Raw genomic sequence first — 6,137 nt, 5'->3', positions numbered from 1 at the left:
AGCAAATACCAGCGTAGCAGTACGGTAATTTATGTTTACAACAGTGTACCTGCCTACATTGTTTAAGACGTTCGGCTCTCAAAAGAATTTTCAATCGTTGTACTGTTCATGTTAGCTCTTTTGACTAATTACTTTGCCAACCACTGGATTGGGAGAACAACACCATTAATATTTGTACTATTTTTATTCATTTATAAGGTCGTAATTATTTTCCAAATATGCAGCAGATTGTCTTGTCTGTTAACATTGGTCGTTCTCAGACCTGCAGATTGTTTTTGATTCTAAAATAGGAAAATGTTACATTTGTGATGCGGCTATGTGCCATGTTGAACGTACCGGTGTGTAACGCACAGTTGTACATCTACATGTACATCGTACTCCGCAAGCCACCTAATGGTGTGTGGCGGAGGGTTGCTCTCGGTACCATCATCTGATCTCTCCAACCTGTTCCACTCGCGAATAGTGCGTGGGAAGAATGAGTGTCGGTGACCCTCTGTATTGGCTCTAATTTCTCGAATTTGCTCCTCGTGGTCAATACGCAGGATGTTTGTGGGGGGACGTAATATGTTGTCTGACCCCTCCCGACAACTGCAGATCCGAAATTTCAATAGTAAATCTCTCCGTGATGCACATCGTCTCTCTTGTAACGTCTGCCAATGGAGTTTGTTTAGCATCTCCTTAACGCTCTCTCACCAGCTAAACGATCCAGTGACGAAACGCGCCGCTCTCCCTTGGATCTTCTCCTGAATCCTGCCTGAAACGGATCTCAGATAGTTGAACAATACTCAAGAATCAGGTGAACAAGCGCCTTATAAGCCATTTCTTTCGTGGATGAGTTACATTTCCTTAAGATTCTTCCGATGAATCTGAGTCTTGTGTATGATTTTCCCACTATCTGTTCTGTATGGTCATTGCACTTACGGTCGCTCTGGGTAGTTACGCCTAGATATTTTACGACAGACGCTGTCTCCAGCAGTTTGTCATCAATAGTAGCGTAGCTGTACAGTAGTGGATTTTTCTCTTATACAAGCGCTATATGTTACATTTGTTTACGTTGAGGGTCAACTGCCAGAGTCTGTACCATTCATCAAATCTCTGCAGATCGTTCAGCAAATTCGTACTATCTTCTGGTGTTGCTACTTTGGTATAAACAACTGTTCATCTGTGAATAGCCTTAAGGAGCTTCCGACGCATTCTGCTAGATTATATATATATATATATATATATATATATATATATATATATATGTGTGTGTGTGTGTGTGTGTGTGTGTGTGTGTGTGTGTGTGTGTGTGTGTGAACAGCAACGGTCCTATCACACGTCCCTGTGGTACTCCGGATATTACCTTTACATCTGTCGATTTAGTATTAGTTACAGTTAATAATGTATTAATTTTACTAACTGCTGGGTCTTGTTTTGATGAACGGTTTCTGATGTGACTTCAGCTCTCGGCCCTCCTGGCACATGATGCAACAGCAGAAGTCCTAGCGTATGAATTCAAAACTATAGCATCCATAACTTTAATGCCTATGGGGTATCGTTATGAACGACAGCACCTTTCCTGATACGCCACGGCACCAAATTTTGCGTAAAAACACACGTTTTTGAAAGTACATTCATTTTACACAAAAGTTTGCTTACGACGTTTCGCAGTAGATGTCTTAAAACCATCGGTGGCAAAATTCTCTCGACGCCGTTAGTAAAGAAAAAGTTCACGACACCTATAGCAATGTAAACATACAACTACCTGAAAACGGAATGCCAGGCATCCTGAACAGTGAAGATAGAAAATAAATGCCCATGAGAGTAACTGGTTGCAGCTAATTCTTTATAAATTGCCCTCAGTTTCAACAGTGGCACATTTCTAATGCTGTCGACAACGGACAAGACTAACCTACTAACGTCAGTACGAGAAATAACAGAAAAATAAAATACAGCAATAACATAAGGAGTCCCAGTCAATTAACAATAACTTTGCGAAATTCTTCCGCGGACCGTATTGAAACCAAATGCGGGTCGGGGCCGCCGTTTGCCCAGTCGTGCTTTGGGGAATACGGTAGTTCATCTTGATGTGGTCGAGAGGACACTTTGAGTATGGTTGTTGTGAACTCGTGTCGAGTGCATCTCAAGCTGCTAGAAATTTCTTTCATTTTGTTTTCCACACTACTGCACAGCTTGAACTCCATTAGCAGTCCTCTTTGCGCGCTTTCGTGTCCATTCACCTGTTTTCGTGTCAAACAGGTTTGCGGCGGAAGAGGTCAGAGACAGGTGACGGCCGTAGAAAGTTTGTCGCCTGACAGTAGTGCACTGAGAACAATACTGGAGCTCTTTAGCCCACCAAAAGAATGTCTCAGTATAAACCCTGTGAGAAGGATGACGGTGATAAGCGATAACTTGCATTCAGGATACATTTGTGTAAAATTCGTGCAGTATCCCATTCTATGCTTGCAAATAAATGACCTGTTCAATTTTGTGACCTATCTGTTGTACAGGGTGATTCAAAAAGAATACCACAACTTTAAAAATGTGTATTTAATGAAAGAAACATAATATAACCTTCTGTTATACATCATTACAAAGAGTATTTAAAAAGGTTTTTTTTTTCGCTCAAAAACAAGTTCAGAGATGTTCAATATGGCCCCCTCCAGACACTCGAGCAATATCAACCCGATACTCCAACTCGTTCCACACTCTCTGTAGCATATCAGGCGTAACAGTTTGGATAGCTGCTGTTATTTCTCGTTTCAAATCATCAATGGTGGCTGGGAGAGGTGGCCGAAACACCATATCCTTAACATACTCCCATAAGAAAAAATCGCAGGGGGTAAGATCAGGGCTTCTTGGAGGCCAGTGATGAAGTGCTCTGTCACGGGCTGCCTGGCGGCCGATCCATCACCTCGGGTAGTTGACGTTCAGGTAGTTACGGACAGGTAAGTGCCAATGTGGTGGCGCTCCATCCTGCTGAAATATGAATTGTTGTGCTTCTTGTTCGAGCTGAGGGAACAGCCAATTCTCTAACATCTCCAGATACTGTAGTCCAGTTACAGTAGCACCTTCAAAGAAATAGGGACCAAAAACTTTATTGGCTGAAATGGCACAGAAAACGTTCGCCTTAGGCGAGTCACGTTCATACTGAGTTGTTTCCCGCGGATTCTCAGTGCCCCATATACAGACACTGTGACGGTTGACTTTGCCGTTAGTGTGGAAAGTTGCTTCATCACTAAACACAATCTTTGAAACGAAAGATTCATCTGTTTCCACATGAGCAAGGATAAAATCACAGAAATCGATTCTTTTAATCTTATCAGCTGCAGACAGTGCTTGAACCAATGTCAGAGGATAAGGTTTCATAACTAAACTTTTTCGTAGGACTCTCCATACAGTTGATTGTGGAATTTGCAGCTCTCTGCTAGCTCTGCGAGTCGATTTTCCTGGGCTGTGAACAAATGCTTGCTGGATGCGTGCTACATTTTCATCACTCGTTCTCGGCCGTCCAGAACTTTTCCCTTTGCACAAACACCCATTCTCTGTAAACTGTTTATATCAACGTTCAATACACCACCTATCAGGAGGTTTAACACCATACTTCGTTCGAAATGCACGCTGAACAACTGTCGTCGATTCACTTCTGCCGTACTCAATAACACAAAAAGCTTTCTGTTGAGCGGTCGCCATCTTAGCATCAACTGACGCTGACGCCTAGTCAACAGCGCCTCAAGCGAACAAATGTACAACTAAATGAAACTTTATAGCTCCCTTAATTCGCCGACAGATAGTGTTAGCTTTGCCTTTTGTGTTGCAGAGTTTTAAATTCCTAAAGTTGTGGTATTCTTTTTGAATCACCCTGTATTACTAAATATGTATACACTACTGTGTTCCCGGGGCCCATTCACCACTACAGGTTTCTATTTTGTTATTTTTGCTACACTTTTGTGAATTTGGTACCTTGTGACGAAATAAAAATATAATATGGATTGCAGATAAAGTTTACATCTGCATCTACATCCGTACTCCGCAAGCCACCTGACGGTGTGTGGCGGAGGGTACCCTGAGTACCTCTATCTGTTCTCGCTTCTATTCCAGTCTCGTATTGTTCGTGGAGAGAAGGATTGCCGGTATGCTTCTGTGTGGGCTCTAATCTCTCTGATTTTATCCTCATGGTCTCTTCGCGAGATATACGTAGGAGGGAGCAATATACTGCTTGACTCTTCGGTGAAGTTATGTTCTCGAAACTTTAACAAAAGCCCGTACCGAGCTACTGAGCGTCTCTCCTGCAGAGTCTTCCACTGGAGTTTATCTATCACCTCCGTAACGCTTTCGCGATTACTAAATGATCCTGTAACGAAGCGCGCTGCTCTCCGTTGGATCTTCTCTCTCTCTTCTATCAACCCTATCTGGTACGGATCCCACACTGTTGAGCAGTATTCAAGCAGCGGGCGAACAAACGTACTGTAACCTACTTCCTTTGTTTTCGGATTGCATTTCCTTAGGATTCTTCCAATGAATCTCGGTCTGGCATCTGCTTTACCGACGATCAACTTTATATGATCATTCCATTTTAAATCACTCCTAATGCATACTCCCAGATAATTTATGGAATTAACTGCTTCCAGTTGCTGACCTGCTATTTTGTAGCTAAATGATAAGGGATCTATCAAACTATGTATTCGCAGTACATTACACTTGTCTACATTGAGATTCAATTGCCATTCCCCGCACCATGCGTCAATTCGCTGCAGATCCTCCTGCATTTCAGCACAATTTTCCGTTGTTACAACCTCTCGATACACCACAGCATCATCTGCAAAAAGCAAGGTCATTTATGTATACTGTGAATAGCAACGGTCCTACGACACTCCCCTGCGGCACACCTGAAATCACTCTTACTTCGGAAGACTTCTCTCCATTGAGAATGACATGCTGCGTTCTGTTATCTAGGAACTCTTCAATCCAATCACACAATTGGTCTGATAGTCCATATGCTCTTACTTTGTTCATTAAACGACTGTGGGGAACTGTATCGAACTCCTTGCGGAAGTCAAGAAACACGGCATCTACCTGTGAACCCGTTTCTATGGCTCTCTGAGTCTCGTGGACGAATAGCGCGAGCTGGGTTTCACACGACCGTCTTTTTCGAAACCCATGCTGATTCCTACAGAGTAGATTTCTAGTCTCCAGAAAAGTCATTATACTCGAACATAATACGTGTTCCAAAATTCTACAACTAAAGTCTTGACCATTTCGTACTCCTGAGCTAAATAATGTAGATATTAATAAAAAAAACACCAAAGTAGTAATTCAGGGCTGTTTGTTACGCAACAAACGGTTTCGTTGTAAATGATCGTACTCAAGTGAGGTGAACAGTTTTCGTAGCTAACTTTCACTGACTCTGCAGGACCGCATCTCGGGCTGCACGTGTAGCGATCCCAATATGTAGCGATCTCAGTATTAATTGGTAACGTACAATAATTAGTATAATGATAAGCATCCAATAGACTTTCTGCAATCAAGGCGCGATCCGCAAGTGCTGATCGTTAAAAGTCGGCACAATTCGGAACCGTTCGTGTGGACTTTTCTGTGTTTCTGATTTCTGTCATTCCTCACCGACCCCAAATGTGTGACGCAGTAAATTGCCATATGAAGTGGTGGAAGCGGATTGTTAACTGATTAATAACAATGTCGTATGAAATTTAGACCGTAGCAGATGACGCCCATGAGTTGGAAGACAAACAAGTAAACATTCTCCCACTCATATCCTTTAACCCCCATATTGGCCGCTCTATTTAGTCTTATGTCGCTGAGGTAAGCGGTCAGCTTTACTTAGCTCATGGCCGGATTCACCAACGTCAATTAAAATTTAAGGACGTCTTAAATTTTACTATCCGTAAATAGGTTGGTTGGTTGGTTTGGGGAAGGAGACCAGACTGCGTGGTCATCGGTCTCATCGGATTAGGGAAGGATGGGGAAGGAAGTCGGCCGTGCCCTTTCAGAGGAACCATCCCGGCATTTGCCTGGACTGATTTAGGGAAATCACGGAAAACCTAAATCAGGATGGCCGGACGCGGGATTGAACCGTCGTCCTCCCGAATGCGAGTCCAGTGTCTAACCACTGCGCCACCTCGCTCGGTTATCCGTAA

Source organism: Schistocerca americana, chromosome 6 (assembly GCF_021461395.2).
Source record: "Schistocerca americana isolate TAMUIC-IGC-003095 chromosome 6, iqSchAmer2.1, whole genome shotgun sequence".
Classification (NCBI taxonomy): domain Eukaryota; kingdom Metazoa; phylum Arthropoda; class Insecta; order Orthoptera; family Acrididae; genus Schistocerca; species Schistocerca americana.
The sequence above is the reverse complement of the archived record's forward strand: the minus strand, read 5'-3'. Positions refer to the sequence as shown.